Below are 5821 nucleotides of genomic sequence, written 5' to 3' on the forward strand. Positions count from 1 at the left end.
ATATATATATATATATATATATAACACCCACTACACTCTCTGAGTGGTTGGCGTTAGGAAGGGCATCCAGCTGTAGAAACTCTGCCAAATTAGATTGGAGCCTGGTGTTGCCATCCGGTTTCACCAGTCCTCAGTCAAATCGTCCAACCCATGCTAGCATGGAAAGCAGACGTTAAACAATGATGATGATGATGATGATACATATACACGACAGGTTTTTTTCAGTTTTCATCTTCTAAATCCACTCACAAGGCTTTGGTCGGCCCGAGGCTATAGTAGAAGACACTTGCCCAAGGTGCTACACAGTGGGACTGAACCTGGAACCATGTGGTTGGTAAGCAAGCTACTTACCACACAGTCACTCCTGCGCCTATAATAATATTTAATATAATGAGATTTTTTAAACACGGCGGTGACCATCATCATCATCATCATCGTCGTTTGACATCCGTTTTTCATGCTAGCATGGGTTGGACGATTTGTCTGAGGACTGGTGAAACCAGATGGCTACACCAGGCTCCAATCTGATTTGGCAGAGTTTCTATGGCTGGATGCCCTTCAGTTGAGTAAAATAGGAATCAAAGGAATTCATAGGGAAAAAATGGTTGAGAACGACTGAATTAATCAAAAGGCATTATAGCAAATATATCTTCATGATGCAATTCCAGGATTCAGGGTTATCTTGCATCAATACAAGCTCTCAAGTAAAGCAAGGAAACGGATAGAAAAGGGTAATTGCACCGAGAAAGTTCTCCCCACAAGGCACAAATCTGGACAAGGTTGTTTATGAAAAACAAGCAGTTGCCCATGCATACCAGCCACACCTCTCCACACCACTGATGTTATTGAAAGGAAAGGCAAAGGCTGATACAGCTTGGCACCAGTGATGTTGCAACTCATTTCTACAGCTGAGTGAACTGGAACAGCATGAAATAAAGTATCTTGGTGAAGGACACAACACACAGCTTGGTCCAGGAATCAAACTCACTACCTCATAATTGCAAGCCCGACACTCTAACCACTGAGCCATGTGCCTTCACCAAAGAGTATACTGGAACATAAATAAGTCTATATACTATAGTGAAGATGCAATCATTTTGACAAGGCTGGGTTTTTTTCTCATTATTGCTTTCTCAATGAAAAAGGGCTTCGTCTGAAATATTGGATTTTGTGTTTCTCCATGAGAGCATACAAATTTTCAATATTTGTGAGATGATTTTTACCAATGACAAGCCCTCCTTGTTTCTTTGCACTCTGTTTCTTTTTATTTTGGTTTTTTTTTTTTCATTTTCTGCTGTTGTTGTTTTGACCTGGGTCAGTTTTAATTAAACAGACCATCTGTGACAATTTCTATATTTTTGCATATTTAGAACTATATTGTCAAATCTGACCTACCACTTTTAAGACAATAAAGTATGATTTAAGGGAGATCTAGTTGGTGTTTTTAGCAGGTCAAGTAACCATGCAACAGTCTCTCATTGGCTCATTTTATTTACTGACATACACTGGGGTTGATTTAACCAACTCTATCTCTCTCCTAGAAATATAAGGTGGTGGTTAATGTAACCCCCCGATAAAAGAACCCAAACAAATAAAATGCAGATGGCTACCACTGTATATATAATAGGTTTTCTCAAGTACAGCAGTAATGTAGCAAGTCCTGCTCTGTACTGCCTAAGCCATCTCCATTAGTCTATCTTATATTTTAATAATGCAACAATATTAAGTTTGGAATTTATTTGACAAAGAAATCCATCTAAATTTAATTCCTTTCCCTCCAGCAACTATTTATTTATTAAAATGGTTGTCTCATATAGCAATATTTGACATTGTGACTAAATTTCATTTTGATATTTATCAAATTTCAATTGTTTTTAATATTTTTAAAATATATTTTTAATGTTTTTTTAATCGATTTTTTCTCCCTTAAAGATAACATAGATGATATATTTTTGATTATTTTGAATATTTGGATATCTACTTATCAATTTTTTTAAAAGAAAATGTTTTCACAGCCTAGAAAACACTTTATAAACTAACCAACTGAAAATGTGTATGATAACTGTTTTCATCTAAACCAGCGACTTAAACTCTTTCTGTTCATCTTTTCTATGGTTTCTGCAACTCATCTCCTGTGCCCTCTACTCCACAGCATTATTTAGAAAAATTGGTCCTACACTCCTTTTTTTGCAGATCTATCAAACTGCACAACACAACATCCTCTTTCACTCCTTATCTCTGACATCTTCTGCTATTCCCATAAGGATTAATTCTCAGTCTAAGAGATGTGATGCACTCAGTGTAGGCCAGTTCACTTCCATTATCAGTCTGTATCTGTGACAAAGCCATCAGCTTGATGAAATCTAATAAAGCATCCAGCTTTCTTTTATCTTTAATTTGTTTCAGTAATTAGGCTGTGGCTATGCTGGGGCACTGCTTTGAAGAATTTTAGTTGAATGGATTGACCCCAGTAATTATTATTATTTTTTTTAAAGTCTCGTACTTCTATCAGTCTCTGTTGGTGAACTGCTAAGTGTTATGGAGACATAAACGCATTAACACTGGTTATCAAATGGTGGTGGAGGACAAACGCAGACACAATGACACACACACACACACGCGCGCGCGCACACACACGCGCGCGCACACACACACACACACACACACACACACACACACACACACACAATAAGCTCCTTTTGGTTTCTGTTTACCAAATCCACTAACAAGGCTTTACTTGGTGTGAGGCTATAGTAGAAGGCACTTAACTAAGATGACATGCAGTGAGACTGAACTCAGAACCATGTGGTTGGGATGCAAACTTCACACCACACAGCCACTCTTGTGTCTATTGTTGATTTGAAAGTATCCTAATCAAAATTTATCTTTTTCAAGTGTAAACTGCTATCTACTTAGCAAATCTGTGCTCTTGCAATTAACTGTTCCTTACTAACTTTTGTTCCTTACGGAAATACTCCAAGTGTAAATCATATCTAGGCAACCCCTAAATACCTTTTAATACAGGATATAATATCCCCCTCAGAAATCATTAAACTGAAGAACCTAAACTGTCTGAATCAATTAATTCTGTCAACAGATTATAGCATTATGACTAAAACAGATCTTGATATCAAATGACAAAATACAAATTTAGAAAGTCGTACTCTGATTCCTTAACCTCAACAGTACAATTAGTGGGGAAAAAAACATTGAGATTGGAAAGGAAAATATTGTTGGACCATTGATGGAAGTTGTTGATATCACTGTGTAGCCCAAGCTCAGCCTGATCAAGTTGACTTATGGTGACTGTTTCCTCCCACCATGACCATCCTATCTTTTTCTTTCACATGATATATCTTAGCATTACATTGTGCAATGCCTCCTTTCTTTTTTTAAAGACAGCAATGTGTAATCTCTAAGAGATTTGGTTACTATTTCTAGCAGGTTAAGAAACCCCATTTAGTATAGTATTAGACCAGTTGTTCTCAACCAGATTCCATATGACTATTGGGGTTCCATATATGATTTTGTTGTTAAAATTTATGAAAAAATCTTATGATATTAAATATTGTTAGGAATTATATTAAAAATTTTTTTAAATATTGTGTACTATAGATGCATAACCAATATGCTGAGAGAATTGGAGGTACTGAAATGTTAGTGCATTATACATAATGCCTTACAGTATTAAGTTATGACCCACCAAATTGTGAGTTCAATCCTCACCCGAGGGAATTTTTTCTATAATTCCTCAAGGGTCTGTACAATAAGTACCATTTATATAATAGGATTGCCTCAACAATATTATTCTCCTCTAGATTTATGATGTTGTACTGCGTATCTATAAGAGAAATCATCTTGTGAATTGCAAAAGGATGACAGAGTGCATGCTGGGAAGTACCTTGTTTGGTTTTACCTATATCATTTGGTATTCTGAGTTCAAATCCTATAGATACTGATTAAATATGTACCATTCACTGACTAAGATAAACTCAGTCAACATACTCCTATAAAGTATATTTCATTATTCAAATGCTTCTTTGGGTTAAGTTATAATACTTACTTTGGGAATCCTTGAGTTAAACAGACTGAGATGAACTGTATCATGCATCACATCAAAGCATACAAAATTATGATAGTAACTGATTTTGCTATCATGTAGCCATTTGTGGTTTTGTACCCACATGAGAAAATAATATTATGAACTAGAAAACGGTGAGTATTGAAGAGGTAAGTTCACAATAAACTGAGTGTTCAACCAAGTTTAAATTCCTAGTTGTAGTTATACCACTTTACTTACATTGCTAAATCTCTTGAGAAATGCATAAACATTGAAAAGTCTCCTCTATAGATTTACAGCAATGTTGGTTTGCATAAGAAATCAATATTGTGAAATGGTTCTAAAAGGGACTTTATTCACTTGAAGCTATGTTAGTAATTCTATATTTATCATCATTTTCATTATTGTTGTCGCCGTCGCCACTGCCACCACCACCCTGCCCCCATGACTGTCATCGTCGTTATCGCCATCATTTTCCTCATTACCATCATTGTCATCATCGTTGTCAGCACTACCACCCCCGCCATCATCGTTACCACCACCACTACCACCACCACCACCACCATCACCACCACCACCACCACATTATCATTGTCATCATCGTCGTCATGATCATCGTCGTCATCATCGTCTTGATCGTGAGCATCATCTTCACCACCACTACCACCACCATCGTCATCATTGTAAACATCATTGTCATTGTTATCGTAATCATCGTTATCACCGTCACTACCACCACCATCACCACCACCACTGCTCCCTACTGATAGCATTTGCATCACCATTATCCCTAACACCATAATCCCTAACATCATCACCACCACCACTACCGCTATCACTAACACCACTGCCACTGTTATCCCACCTCCCTCACCACTACTACCACTGACCCTACCACCACCATGATCATGACCATAACTATGACCACAACCACCACCACAATCCCCCACAACCATCTTCATTATTACTATTATCATCACCAACCTCACTTAATATCTTTAGTATGAGCAACACAGTTGCATATCATTTCCATTCTCTTCATATTCTTCCTTATTAACATTTCGATCACATTGGCTGATAGTGAGAACTGTTAAATGGTTCCCTTCAACAGAAAGATCGCACTTCATATAGTTTGACTTCTATATATCACAAAGTTTGCCCAAAAATCAAAATACTTCCTTGTATGCTGTGACATCGATACATCACAAATCTCATCATCTCAAGAGAGACATTGAAGAATTTTTTTTTTTTTTAGTGATTTCGACCAGGCAAAGCCAAGGCTGTGTGGTAAGAAGCTTGTTTCCCAACCACATGGTTCCAGGTGCAGTTCCACTGTGTGGTATCCTGGATGAGTGTTTTCTACTATAGCCTGAAGCTGACCAAAGCTTTCTGAGTGGATTTGGTAGACAGAACCTGAAAGAAGCCTACAGTATATATATGTAATACAAATGATATATGAGCATATGTATGTATACATACATATATGTACATACCTACATCTACATGTATATATAGATGCATATCCAGGTACAGGACGTCAAAAAAGGAACGGGAACATAAACAAAGTAAAAAAACGGACTTTTTTTACGGACAATGGAATGAACACATAGGAAAACAGACGAGGCACTTATGAAACTTTTCCTTCATCAGCTGCCTCTATTCTAAACTAGGCGTTTCGAAGATGAGGCAACATACATACATACATACATACATACATATATATATATGTGTGTGTGTGTGTGTGTGTGTGTGTGTGTGTGT

The sequence above is a fragment of the Octopus bimaculoides genome, chromosome 3, assembly GCF_001194135.2.
Source record: "Octopus bimaculoides isolate UCB-OBI-ISO-001 chromosome 3, ASM119413v2, whole genome shotgun sequence".
Taxonomy (NCBI): domain Eukaryota; kingdom Metazoa; phylum Mollusca; class Cephalopoda; order Octopoda; family Octopodidae; genus Octopus; species Octopus bimaculoides.